Consider the following 14,588-nt stretch of genomic DNA (forward strand, 5'->3'; position numbering starts at 1 on the left):
CCATGGCGGGCGCACCCCCTTGCCAGGCCCTAACCTTCCCTTCTCTTACATATAGGACACCCCTATGGGAGGCGCAAGGTACCCACTGGGCAGGGTGCAGTGTATGTGAAAGGTAGGACATGTACTGATGTGTGTAACATGTCCTGATAGTGAAGTGCTGCTAATTTCATTTTTCACTATTGAGAGGCTATCTTGCCCTACAGGACAGAATGGGGAATGCTTTGTAACATTTTACAAGCATATCTTCCCATAGGGATAAGATCAAGAAATAACATTTAGGCTCTCGGAACTCAGAATTTAATAACACATCTTTTACAAAAAAAAAACAAAAAAAATGTTTTTTAAATTGTGTGTTTGAAAATGTCACTTTTAGAAAGTAGGCATTTTCTTGTTTAACCATTCTGTGTGCCCCTGCCTGTTTGTGTACTGACTGTCTGGTTTTGGAGTGACAGGGGCTGGGGAGTTGTATTCTCTGAAACAGCCACCGGGGGGGATTGATGTGTGTCCTGCCTTTCCTGAATAAGTCAGGGCTGGGCTGAATAGTTCTGTGCTGCATTCAGAGTAGGGGGAGGAGTTTTCACTAGCACCTGAATAGGCCCGGTCTGCATTTAGAGTGGTGGGAAAGGATTTCACTTGCACCTGAATAGGGCCTGTCTGCCTTACACAATGCTGTCTCTACCTCCTGCCGGCCAGCTGCACGAGGGGACAGAACTGGTATGGACAGGGCTCAGAGACCCTTGCACAAAGAAAACGAAGACATTTTGGAGTATAAGTAATAGACCTAAAACCCCTGAACTTTAGACTACTTCTAGAATCAAGAGAAACGTTTGCCAAGGAGAAGAGCTCGAGAAACTGAGGAGAACTTGGGGAGAGGAGTTAGCCTAACGGCTAGGGTGCTCGACCTCGGACCTTGGGATCTGGGTTCGAGTCTCGGTAACGACGCCAAAACCTCCTGTGATTCTGGGCAAATCACTTAATCTCCCCGTGCCTAAAATGAATGTGTGTCCGTCCTCATGTAACGTAACTGGTGCTATGTAAAGCGCTCTGATACTTGATTCGGTTTGGGTCTAGTTCGCGCTATATAAAAACTCTGCAAGCAAAAAAAAAAAAAGAAGTACTGCCCTTACTGTGTGTCTGGGGTTGGCCTGCAGTTGCTGTTTCTGCCAAGTAAAGGAGTAGGACTTTGCTGTGTGCTGTGCTGTGTCCAACTGCTTGAGGAAAGTGTCCAATGGCTTGAGTAGAGCTTGCCTCCTGTTTTAAAGTCTCAGGAACACAAAGACTTTACCCGCAGCTCTCCTGAACTTCCTTGCTGGAAGTTCTGACCTGCCAAGAAGTGCCTGTGACTGTGTTGGGCGTCTGAAGGTTGATGCTGCTGCTGGGAGCTGGAACGCAAGCAAGAAAATCGACGTATCGTTCTTCTTACAACAGTTTTCCGATGAAACGCCATGGTGCGAGAAGAATCTCCCTGCACCGCCGCTGCTGAAACCGCACCTGTCTCCGCTGCAAGAATCGATGCATCGAGGGATCGCGGCTGAAGAAACTGACTCGGTGCCGCACGACGCCACCGCATCATTCACCGATCATCGCCCCTGTGCAGCAGGTTTTCCCTGATGCATCACCCGCAGATCGGAGTCGTCTCGGAATCAATGCATTGCTTCCCCCTACAGACTGGACCCGACGCACCGCTCCCCTGTGTCCAGCGGAACTGTCGCATTGCATCCACGAAGGTCTCAGGAATCGATGCATCTCTTTGTTTTTCTACGCTTCCCATCGCTACAGCTATTTGACTTGGTGAATTCTGTCGCAACAACAGGTACTCTGCAAAAAATCACGCATCCATAGTTTTCTTTGGACTTATTTCTAAAACCCTTTGAAAGTAATTTTTCGTAATACTTATATGTTGGATTTTTGTTAAAGGTTAGATTAAGATACTTTATTTTTCTAAACCGGTGTGGTGTACATTTGTGGTGTTATCACTGTGTTACTGTGAGTGTTGGTACAAATACTTTACATATTGCCTTTGGGATAAGCCTGTCTGCTCGTGCCAAGCTACCAAGGGGGTGAGCAGGGATCATCTAAAGTGAGTATCCCCCTTACCCTGATTAGAAGCAAGGATCCCTATTTGGGCAAATATACCTACCTCTGCCATCTAGAAACCTCCAGTTCTAACAGACTGCCAACTCTAAATAGGTTGGGTGAGATGGCTAACCTCTGATGGCTCATATTCAGTTGGGTCGTCAGAGGACCATTTCACCAACAGAGCCAGAGTAGGGTCTTTCGTCGACTCAAACTGAGGTGAGTGACTAATTGAAGAGGGAGGACAGGCAGTTTGATTGAAAAAGTACTACTTTATCAGTGCGATGGAGTAGCCTCTCGCCAAACTCTAAATCAGGGCCTAAGGTTGTACAAAATGCTCATCAGTGTTCATTAAAAAGAAATACTGGTCTTTCCAAATGTTCCTTAAAATACATACTGCCATCATTGCTAATTAGTAATACAGTCCTTAATTGTCATATTTTACATTCTTATAGTCATTTATGGTGGTGGTGGTGATGAATTCAGATATTTCCAATTTACCAAAGATTCTGAACAAAATATGAAATATAATTGATTTTCCCCAATCACTCTAGGCCCTATACATTAAACTTTTTTCTGGCTTAAGATAAAGATAGATACACAAAAACATTTGCCTAGGTTAATCCTTACTCCTTGTTCCCTGAAATGACAGACTTTTTCCCTTTCCAAAAGATTTGTTAATGCTGAAAATCAGCCAGTATGGTCGATTTTCTAGTATTGCAAACCTAGGATTAGGCCTGGATTTGTGGGCCTACCTGTAAAAGTTGATGAACAACCACAAACCCATACCTTTGTGGATATTCATCAACAATAAGCTGGCCGTTTTCCACCTTGAAAATATCTGCTCATTTAACCCTGCCATAAATGTGAACAAATGTGTTAAAAGAGTTAAAATGAAGAGGAAAATATCATCAAATTGATGATGTTGCAGGGCAAGAGGTTCCTCCACGGGGAAATATTTTCCCTGTAGAGAAAGGAAAAGAAATGTGTAAATTCGCTTTCATATTCTTTTTCCAAATGCATGCAGGAATGTTACATACACGAGTCCTCAAAAGCTGTGATTGTTGTAATTTTGCAATGGTATTCCTAGAAATCATTTAGATTTTTTTTAAAGTCAGGAATGTGCTAAAAAATGTAGAATCATGCCCACTGTGGATCAATAAGTATTAGTCTCCTATTGTTTTTTGAATAAATTCAATCGGTACTGGTTGTGTTCACAACAATGATACAAAAAATAGCCTGATCAGAATTCAGTTGTACACAAAATCAACCTAAATTAAAAAACAATGGCCCCGTTAATATTTAACTCCCTGTGAATGGCGTGGATGGTAGCTCAATTCCAAAATACATTCATAGATCTTGAAATTATTTCAGGACACATTGTCGTCAGAATGTTATGACAGCTGTTCAGTTTGCAGCAAATCAAGACCCATTTGGGTTACAGAATACTCCTTCAAAATTAGAGGAGTATCAAGTCCTGCATATTACAAAAGCCATTGGCTATGACGCCCTCGTACTATGGCAGAAGGGACATCGCCATTTTTGTGATGGAGTATTCCACCTGCCAAACTCCATCAGGCACATGCATCAAAGGAAAAACCGGTCGCAAATGGGCAGATTCTCAGAATCTGCCCCTTTGCGACCGGTATTTTTGCATTTGGGATGCATCTTTATGCTATAAAGAGCAGACACATGCACAGGAGGCTTGTTCAGCACCAACAACGTCTGGTGCCAATCCGACTTGAGGGGGGCAGCGTGGGGAAAAAATAACAAAAATAAAAAGTTTAAAACCCTTACCTTTCTGCTGCCGGCCAGCGTTCATCTGCTCTCTGGCCGGCCCACGCTCTTCTGCTCCTTTGTCGTGCCGTGCCTCACTGCTCCTGGCACTACAATCCCCAGGATCACAGGCACCCAGGCTCCACCCAATTCCACTGCTTCTCCCAGTATGAGAGAAACGCTGGGATTGGGCGGAGCAGGCTAGTTTAACGCTCTGTGGGGACTGGGAGCCTGTGTCCTGAGCACTGATGACAGCCTGGAGATATCAAAGTGTGCAAGTGGTTCTGGCCAGCCGTGGACGCCTGGTCAAACCTACATGCCCACTTTCAGTGCCTACTACAACGACCCCCGTTGAAAAATAAAATGACAGTAAAATCGTTGTATTGTCACTGTGTGCTGGCATTTCGCCAGTGCGGCGATGCTCCTCCACCACAGCGGAGGAACCGCCCTTGTTCCGCCCACAGTAGCAGTGCGCCCAGACTGCATAATTCTTGCCATGTAACCCTTACAAATATTGTAGGTACATCGGATATGTTTGGTAGCTTAGAACGCTAAATATTGGCACTGCAGCATCTACAAATTAAAAACATGAAAGCTGTCTTGAAGGTAAGCATTGAAAACATCAAAGATGGCTTAGATAAGCTCAAATTCACCACTGAGAAGGGACAAAGTGTTTGCTTGAAACCAACTTACAAAGACTATTACCAATTTATGCACGGTTTTACGGCAAGAAAATATAAATAATAGCTGCATGGATCATCAGTTGATGTGTTGATTAGAATAGTTCACAATATCTGTTAACCAGCTGTCACACCGTACTGCCAGCTTACCAAGGCACACGGTAACCATGCAGGTAGAGAAGCAGCACTACAGCAAGGATGTTGCATTTGGTTTTGTGCAAATTGCCAGTGCTTTGGGGAATATACAAACTTCACACATCTCAGCTACTGGTGAATGAGGTGGGGATGAACGTAAAGAGGCTTCAAGCCTCTGTAGCAGACGTAGTGTGTGTTGCAGACACTTTACAGGTAGTGATGTCTCAGGAACTCATAATTCTGATCCCACAGAAAGGGTAAGTGTTGTGAGAGGTAGAAGGACGCATTAACCCCCTCCCTCCAAATAATGGCATCTCAACAATGATCAATTCGAGGATGACAAAACCAGAGGGAAGATCGCTATAGCGATTGGCCATTTCCTGAATGAATACCCCCCTGAGGATACCTCTCTCGCCATCAGATGGGATGCTTTGAATACCTCTCTCTGAGGGCTCCTGATAAACCTCACATCTATTAAAAACAAATCCCTAGCCAAACAACTGACCGACATAGATTCTAAAATAAAAATGTATGTGAATCAATCAGACATTCCAATGGTTCAGTTGAATTTATGAGACTGCGCTACTTCCAATACGAACATACTGAGCAAAAGGGCTCAGAAATGTGTAGGGATTGCCTCTGCCAGAAACGTACTGTCCAGAAACAGAGCTGGGAAAGCACTGGCAAACTACCTGAAATACACAAAGAACAGAGCCATCAGATACGCTATCAGGAACAATCCCAGGAATATTGTTACATCATTCCAAAGCATTCTGGAAACGTTCCAGGTCTCCTATGCCAACCTTTATAACTCTATCAAACCAGTGCACTGGGATACTTGCAATGATTATCACACATGCGTCTTTCGACAACTGTCCCTAGAGGACCGGCTCACTTTGAATGCACCAATAGAGAGGGAGGTGACTCTAAAGGCCATTCACAAAATCTGGTCTGGGAAAGCCTTAGGACGCAATAGCTATACATCTAAATTCCACAAAACATTTACAGATCTGATTGTCAATCCCTTTGCATCTGTATTCCGATAAAACGCTGACTCTGGCTGCTTTACCAGCTCTGCAACAGAAGCCACAATAGTGGTCATCCAGAAGGTGAGGAACAATCCCCTGGACGTTAGGAACTTCATACCCGTATCATTGGTTAGCCTTGATTGCTAAATCTATGCCAAAATCATCATGCAGAGACCAGAGAAGATCATTCTAAAACGTATTGCTCCCTCCCACACTGGTTTCCTGGAGGGTAGATTAGTTGCTGACAACATGAGAATATTCTGCCATCCACTTGATAAGGCAAGCCGCATTGGGTCCCCAACAGCTGCGCTGGCCCTCGAGACAGAAAAGCCTTTGATAAGGTCTCTTGGACTTTCTTGCATGCACCTTTGAGTAAATGCCAATTGGGAGGGAACTTTATCCACTTGAAAATGGCGCTCTACTCCAACCTGATCACGAAAGTGAGGGTTGATGGTCACCTCTCCAGACCCCTCTCATTAGCTCAGGGCACTCGGTAGGGTTGTCCTTTGTCCACGTTTATTCCTGCCATTCATCAAACCACTCTTGTCTTCACTCAGATGCAACAGTAACATCAAGGGTGGGCACTTCAGCTCCGGTAGGCTGTTGGCCATGCTGATGATGTGCTAGTATTCACTCAAGATGCAGACTAAGCCATCCCTCACATTATGCATGAGGTAGAAAGATTCTCTTCAGTGGCCGGGTACTCGCTTAACAGAAACAAAACTGAGGTTTTCCAACTAAATGTCGATTGCACCGCACCAATACTGGGTTACTCGGGCCTGACGTGCCAATCAGATGCCCTCCAATATCTTGGCATATGGTTTGGCAAAGACATAAATACCTCTTGAGTTATCAATGAAAACAACAAAACACTAACCAAGATTAAAGGCTTACTGAATACACGGTCTCCCAAACACAATACCTGGTGGAGACGGACAGAAACAATGAAAATAATGATAGCCCCATTGGTTGAGCATGTTTCCTATGTCCCTTTCACTTGACTTTTTTCCAAAATGTGGACAAACAAATCTCTGAGTTTCTTTGGAATGGCAAAAGGGCCAGCATCTACAGAAATATTCTGAAACGGAGTAAGAACAGGGGAGGCCTCAACCTCTCAGACTTTCTGAGATATCAATGAGTTGTCCTGGCGGCTCAAGGCTATTGGTGGCACTGAGTGCAAGATGATGGTTCACAGCCAAGGTTACAAGTTGAGTCTCAACTAATCTTCCCTTCACCCTTAAGCTCTACTCTATCTATTCGTAATATTGCAAAATCTCTGCACTTTTGATAACTTATAAACTAGTCAAATAAACAAATGCCTTAGGTCAGAACAGGCCTTCTTATGGCATAACCATAATATTAAAATTGATGGAAAAATTATTATTTGGAAATCATGGGCAATCAAGGGCATAAATATTATGGGAGACCTGAGAACCTCTCTTAACCCCATACCCTTCTCCACCTTGCGTGAAAAATATGATCTTCTATAGAATTCTAAATTCTTTTTAAATTAAAGAGTATCACCCAGAAATTATCACAAACGTGTACTCTCGAATTCCTTGGTTTACTTGGCCACTCTAGAAAGCTGGGACACTTGGTGTCACGTCTTTATAAATTGCTTGAACCCCTCCAGAATTATCTATTTAAGGGATTAAAAAATAAATGGTCTTCATATACTTTGGAATCCCCCCCACCTTGTCAGAAGCAGCAAGGTGAAACATCTGTCCCTCCCCCTTTTACAGAAAAATGTACCCTGGCTTTGCCTCAATCCAGATTTTGGTCTTTACACAAAACAGACTGGACACCGGTGGGGCTCTACAAACTAGGTCTCCGTAAAACAGACAGTTGTTGACGATGTGGGGAAGGGACGGCTTCCCGCAAACATATGTTCTTTACCTGTATATTGCTTTATTCATTTCGGAGCAGGATACACCACATGATTGAAGATATCTTTCAAATAACGTTCACAAATGGCTTTTTAACAGTTGTATTAAATGTAAATGTAAATGTAGTATACTTGTAAAGCGCACAGCTGCCCCAGCAACGGGGCGTCCCGGCGCTGTATAACTCTGGGGAACCCGTCCTGGCTTTCCCTGTGGGATGGTCCCTGCTGGGAGTCCCCAAGGTGGAGCCAGGCATCCCCGGAATTGGTGGGGCCGTTGTGGAGATTAGGCAAGCTAATGCCCAGAGTTGCCGAGTGTGATCTCTGATTAGAGTAAGCACCGAAGCGAGAATTATCGAGTCCGCTGACCAAGGTCCACAACCCTGCCGCGTCGGGAATTGAACCCTGGTCCCGGGCCGACTTCTGCTCTCGGGTCTGCCGCCTCGGGTCTGCTCTCGGGTCTGCCGCCTCTAACCAGTGAGCCACACTACTCCACATTAAGAGTCGCAAAAAGAACTGGTGATGCACAGAATGCAGAACAATGTCACACATTCACCCCAGTACAGAGATCTGAGCCTAAATCCATTGTTTTATTGCTCACCATGCCATTCCAGTTTGGACCCAGCCATATGCAAATCAGTCTTGACCCTGTGCTTCATGGGAACAGTCCAGCCCGAACTGCCAAGCCAGGTCCTCCCTGGACTGGAAACAAGCATCCTTGGACCGTTTTCGGGGTTTCACCCTTCTTCAGCCAGGATAGCTTGATTTCAGTGGCATGGAGAGCACGGGACTCACGTCCGAGCATACCCGTCCCACTCGGAGTGACAAATACAAAAAGAACTGGTGATGGACAGAATGCAGAACAATATCACACATTCACCCTAGTACAGAGATCTGGGCCTGAATCCATTGTTTTTTTGCTCACCATACCATTCCAGATTGGACCCAGCCATATGCAAATCAGTCTTGACCCTGTGCCTCATGGGAACAGTCCAGCCCAAACTGCCGAGCCAGGTCCTCCCTGGACTGGAAACAAGCATCCTTGGACCGTTTTCGGGGTTTCACCCCTCTTCAGCCAGGATAGCTTGATTCCAGTGGCATGGAGAGCACGGGACTCATGTCTGAGCATAGCCGTCCCACTCGGGGTGACAAATGCAAAAAGAACTGGTGTTGAACAGAACGCAGAACAATGTCACACATTCACCCCAGTACAGAGATCTGGGCCTAAATCCATCGGTTTTTTTTTGCTCACCATGCCATTCTAGTTTGGACCCAGCCAAATGCAAATCAGTCTTGACCCTGTGTCTCATGGGAACAGTCCAGCCCGAACTGCCAAGCCAGGTACTCCCTGGACTGGAAACAAGCATCCTAGGACCGGTTTCGGGGTTTCACCCCTCTTCAAAATGCAAAAAGAACTGGTGATAGACAGAATGCAGAACAATGTCACACATTTATCCCAGTACAGAGATCTAGGCCTAAATCCATCGTTTTTTTGCTCACCATGCCATTCCCGTTTGGACCCAGCCAAATGCAAATCAATCTTGACCCTGTGTCCCATGGGAACAGTCCAGCCTGAACTGCCAAGCCAGGTCCTCCCTGGACTGGAAACGGGCATCCTAGGACCGGTTTCCCTCTTCAGCCAGGATAGCTTGACTCTAGTGGCATGGAGAGCACGGAACTCACGTCTGAGCATACCCGTCCCACTCGGGGTGACAAATGCAAAAAGAACTAGTGATGGACAGAATGCAGAGCAATGTCACATATTCACCCCAGTACAGAGATCTGGGCCTAAATCCATCGTTGTTTTGCTCACCATGCCATTCCAGTTGGGACCCAGCCATATGCAAATCAATCTTGACCCTGTGCCTCATGGGAACAGTCCAGCCTGAACTTCCAAGCCAGGTCCTCCATGGACTGGAAACAAGCATTCCAGGACCAGTTTCGGGGTGTCACCCCTCTTCAGCCAGGATAGCTTGATTCCAGTGGCATGGAGAGCAAAGGACTCACGTCTGAGCATACCCGTCCCACTCGGGGTGACAAATGCAAAAAGAACTGGTGATGGACAGAATGCAGAACAATGTCACACATTCACCCCAGTACAGAGATCTGGGCCTAAATCCATCGTTTTTTTGCTCGCATGCCACTCCAGTTTGGACCCAGCCATATGCAAATCAGTCTTGACCTTGTGACTCATGGGAACAGTCCAGCCCGAACTTCCAAGCCAGGTCCTCCCTGGACTGGAAACAAGCATCCTAGGAACGGTTTTGGGGTTTCACCCCTCTCCAGCCAGGATAGCTTGATTCCAGTGGCATGGAGAGCACGGGACTCACGTCTGAGCATACCCGTCCCACTCGGTGTGACAAATGCAAAAAGAACTGGTGATGGATAGAATGCAGAACAATGTCACACATTCACCCCAGTACAGAGATCTGGGCCTAAATCCATCGTTTTTTTTGCTCGCATGCCACTCCAGTTTGGACCCAGCCATATGCAAATCAGTCTTGACCCTGTGACTCATGGGAACAGTCCAGCCCGAACTTCCAAGCCAGGTCCTCCCTGGACTGGAAACAAGCATCCTAGGAACGGTTTTGGGGTTTCACCCCTCTCCAGCCAGGATAGCTTGATTCCAGTGGCAAGGAGAGCACGGGACTCACGTCTGAGCATACCCGTCCCACTCGGTGTGACAAATGCAAAAAGAACTGGTGATGGATAGAATGCAGAACAATGTCACACATTCACCCCAGTACAGAGATCTGGGCCTAAATCCATCAATTTTTTGCTCGCATGCCACTCCAGTTTGGACCCAGCCATATGTAAATCAGTCTTGACCTTGTGACTCATGGGAACAGTCCAGCCCGAACTTCCAAGCCAGGTCCTCCCTGGACTGGAAACAAGCATCCTAGGAACGGTTTTGGGGTTTCACCCCTCTCCAGCCAGGATAGTTTGATTCCAGTGGCATGGAGAGCACGGGACTCACGTCTGAGCATACCCGTCCCACTCGGTGTGACAAGTGCAAAAAGAACTGGTGATGGACAGAATGCAGAACAATGTCTCACATTCACCGCAGTCCAGAGATCTGGGCCTAAATCCATCGTTTTTTTGCTCACCATGCCATTCCAGTTTGGAGGCATCCATATGCAAATCAGTCTTGACCCTGTGACTCATGGGAACAGTCCAGCCAGAAATGCCAAGCCAGGTTCTCCCTGGACTGGAAACAACCATCCTAGGAACGGGTTCCGGGTTTCACCCCTCCTCAACCAGGATAGCTTGATTCCAGTGGCATGGAGAGCATGGGACTCACGTCTGAGCATACCTGTCCCATTCTGGGTTACAAATGCAAAAAGAACTGGTGATGGACAGAATGCAGAACAATGTCACACATTCACCCCAGCACAGAGATCTGGGCCTAAATCCATTGTTTCTTTGCTCAGCATGCCATTCCAGTTTGGACCCAGTCATATGCAAATCAATCTTGACCCTGTGCCTCAAGGGACCAGTCCAGCCGGAACTGCCAAGCCAGGTCCTCATTGGACTGGAAACAAGCATCCTAGGACCGGTTTCAGGGTTTCACCCCTCTTCAGCCAGGATAGCTTGATTCCAGTGGCATGGAGAACATGGGACTCCCGTCTGAGCATACCCATTCCACGCAGGGTGAGAAATGCAAAAAGAACTGGTGATGGACAGAATGCAGAACAATGTCACACATTCACCCCAGTACAGAGATCTGGGCCTAAATCCATCGTCTTTTTACTCACCATGCCATCACAGTTTGGACCCAGCCATATGCAAATCAGTCTTGACCCTGTGCCTCATGGGAACAGTCCATACCGAACAGCCAAGCCAGGTCCTCCCTGTACTGGAAACAAGCATCCTAGGACCGGTTTCGGGGTTTCACCCCTCTTCAGCCAGGATAGCTTGATTCTGGTGGCATGGAGAGCACGGGACTGACGTCTGAGCATACCCGTCCCACTCAGGGTAACAAATGCAAAAAGAACTGGTGAAGGACAGAATGCAGAATTATGTCACACATTCACCCCAGTACAGAGATCTGAGCCTAAATCCATCGTTTTTTTGCTCACCATGCCATTCCAGTTTGGGCCCAGCCCTATGCAAATCAGTCTTGACCCTGTGCCTCATTTGAACAGTCCAGACTAAACTGACAAACCAAGTCCTCCCTGGACTGGAAACGAGCATCCTAGGACCGGTTTAGGGGTTTCACCCCTCTTCAGCCAGGATAGCTTGATTCCAGTGGCATGGAGGGCACGGGGCTCACCTCTGAGTATACCCGTCCCACTCGGGGTGACAAATGCAAAAAGAACTAGTGATGGACAGAATGCAGAACAATGTCACACATTCACCCCAGTACAGAGATCTGGGCCTAAATCCATCGTGTTTTTGCTCACCATGCCATTCCAGTTTGGACCCTGCCATATTCAAATCAGTCTTGACCCTGTGCCTCATGGGAACAGTCCAGCCCGAACTTCCAAGCCAGGTCCTCCCTGGACTGGAAACAAGCATCCTAGGACCGGTTTCGGGGTTTCACCCCTCTTCAGCCATGGTAGCTTGATTCCAGTGGCATGGAGAGCCCGGGACTCACGTCTGAGTATACCCGTCCCACTCGGGGTGACAAATGCAAAAAGAACTGGTGATGGACAGAATGCAGAACAATGTCACAAATTCACCCCAGTACAGAGATCTGGGCCTAAATCCATCGTTTATTTGCTCACCATGCCATTCCAGTTTGGACCCAGCCATATACAAATCACTCTTGACCCTGTGCCTCATGGGAACAGTCCAACCCGAACTGCCAAGCCAGGTTCTCCCTGGACTGGAAATAAGCATCCTAGGAATGGGTTCGGGGTTTCACCCCTCTTCAGCCAGGATAGCTTGATTCCAGTGGCATGGAGAGCACAGGACTCACGTCTGAGCATACCCGTCCCACTCGGGGCGACAAATGCAAAAAGAACTAGTGATGGACAGAATGCAGAACAATGTCACACATTCACCCCAGTACAGAGATCTGGGCCTAAATCCATTGTTTTTCTGCTCACCAAGCCATTCCAGTTTGGACCCAGCCATATGCAAATCAGTCTTGACCCTGTGCCTCATGGGAACAGTCCAGCCCGAACTGCCAAGCCAGGTCCTCCCTGGACTGGAAACAAGCATCCTAGGACCGGTTTCGAGGTTTCACCCCTCTTCAGCCAAGATTCCAGTGGCATGGAGACCACGGAACTCACGTCTGAGCATACCCATTCCACTCAGGGTGACAAATGCAAAAAGTTGGCAGTTCGGGCTGGACTGTTCCCATGGAGCACAGGGTCAAGACTGATTTACATAGATGGCCATGTCTGAACTGGGGTGGCGTGGTGAGCAAAATAACAATGGATTAAACCCAGATCTGTGACTGGTGGTGAATGTTTCGCCAATGTGCAACATTCCTTCCATCATCTTGTGTGTTTTGCTGTTCGCCCTATGTGGGAAGGGTATGCCCAGATGTGGGTCCCGTGCTCACTGCACCACTGCAGTCAAGCTATCCTGGCTGATGACGGCTGATAGCCAGAAACCGGTCCTAGGATGCTTGATTCCGGTCCTGGGAAGACATGGCTTGGCAGTTCAGGCTGGACTGTTACCATGAGGCACAGGGTCAAGACTGATTTGCATATGGCCATGTCTGAACTGGGGTGGCGTAGTGAGCAAAATAACGATGGATTAAACCCAGATCTGTGACTGGGGTGAATGTTTTTTCAATGTGCAACATTCCGTCCATCATCTTGTGTGTTTTGCTGTACGCCCTATGTGGGAAGGGTATGCCCAGACGTGGGTCCCGTGCTCACTACACCACTGGAGTCAATCTATCCCGGCTGATGACGGCTGATAGCCAAAAACCGGTGCTAGGATGCTTGATTTTGGTCCAGGAAAGACATGGCTTGGCACTTCAGGTTTGACTGTTCCCATGAGGCAAAGGGTCAAGACTGATTTGCATATGGCTATGTCCGAACTGGGGTGGCATGGTGAGCAAAATAACGATGGATTAAACCAAGATCTGTGACTGGAGGTGAATGTTTTGCCAATGTGCAACATTTTGTGTGTTTTGGTATTAAGAGTCGCAGCCAATCCATCCCCTGTCTTTCCCTGACACAAACTGCTATTATAAGACCTTATGCTAGCGTGGGGTACTAAGGCGTTCTTGATGGAGTAGTAATCAAAGTCCAAGACCCCTGTTAAAAATGGTGGAACATGTTATGTTCCACCAGAAGCTCAGACAACATAATGTACATAAGATTGCACACTACACCAGCACAAGACAACTATGGGACTGCTTTGATGAGTATTTACAGAAATCCAAGCCGCCTTTCAGACTACGCGGCCATGGGAGCCACATAGGCGGCTCAGGAAACCGATGGCATGCTCTCGACATGGCCAGTTTTGCCCAATGAACGACCTTGCCGGTTCTGACAATACTAACCAATATGTCCCCCTTTCCTGTCCCCCTCTTTTCCCTCTTCCCCATATTGCTTCTTGTACTCTGTGGGCCTTTCCTTTCTCTTTTTTTCTGCCCCTGTTTTATCGGGGTTCATTTTCTTTTTTTTCTAAATTTAGCCTTTTCTCTTAATTTGGCATGGCACATTTCTATGGGACTATCAAACCATCCGCTCCCTGGAGGGAGATCTTCCTAACTACTTTTGGATGCTGATGGTGTTGCTCTATTTCCCCATCCCCCAGCATGTTGATGAACCCCCTCCTTGAAATGTATTGTATATGTTTTTGCTAAGCTCAAAATCTCAATAAAATTGGCCGAAATAATCTTAATAAAAAGAAAGAAGCATTAACAACATTTGTAACCTCTTGTTACTTTGTGTACATTTGTTAAAATTTGTTATTTGACAATATGTACTTGTTTGAAAATCAAACTCCTTTATGAGAGAAACCGACACAATTTCCAACATAGATAAACCTGAAATAAAGGTAAGACAATTTATTTTCAAGCAAAACTGTTGTCTAGTGTTTCAT

This window comes from Lissotriton helveticus, chromosome 4_1 (genome assembly GCF_964261635.1).
Source record: "Lissotriton helveticus chromosome 4_1, aLisHel1.1, whole genome shotgun sequence".
In the NCBI taxonomy this organism is placed as follows: Eukaryota; Metazoa; Chordata; class Amphibia; order Caudata; family Salamandridae; genus Lissotriton; species Lissotriton helveticus.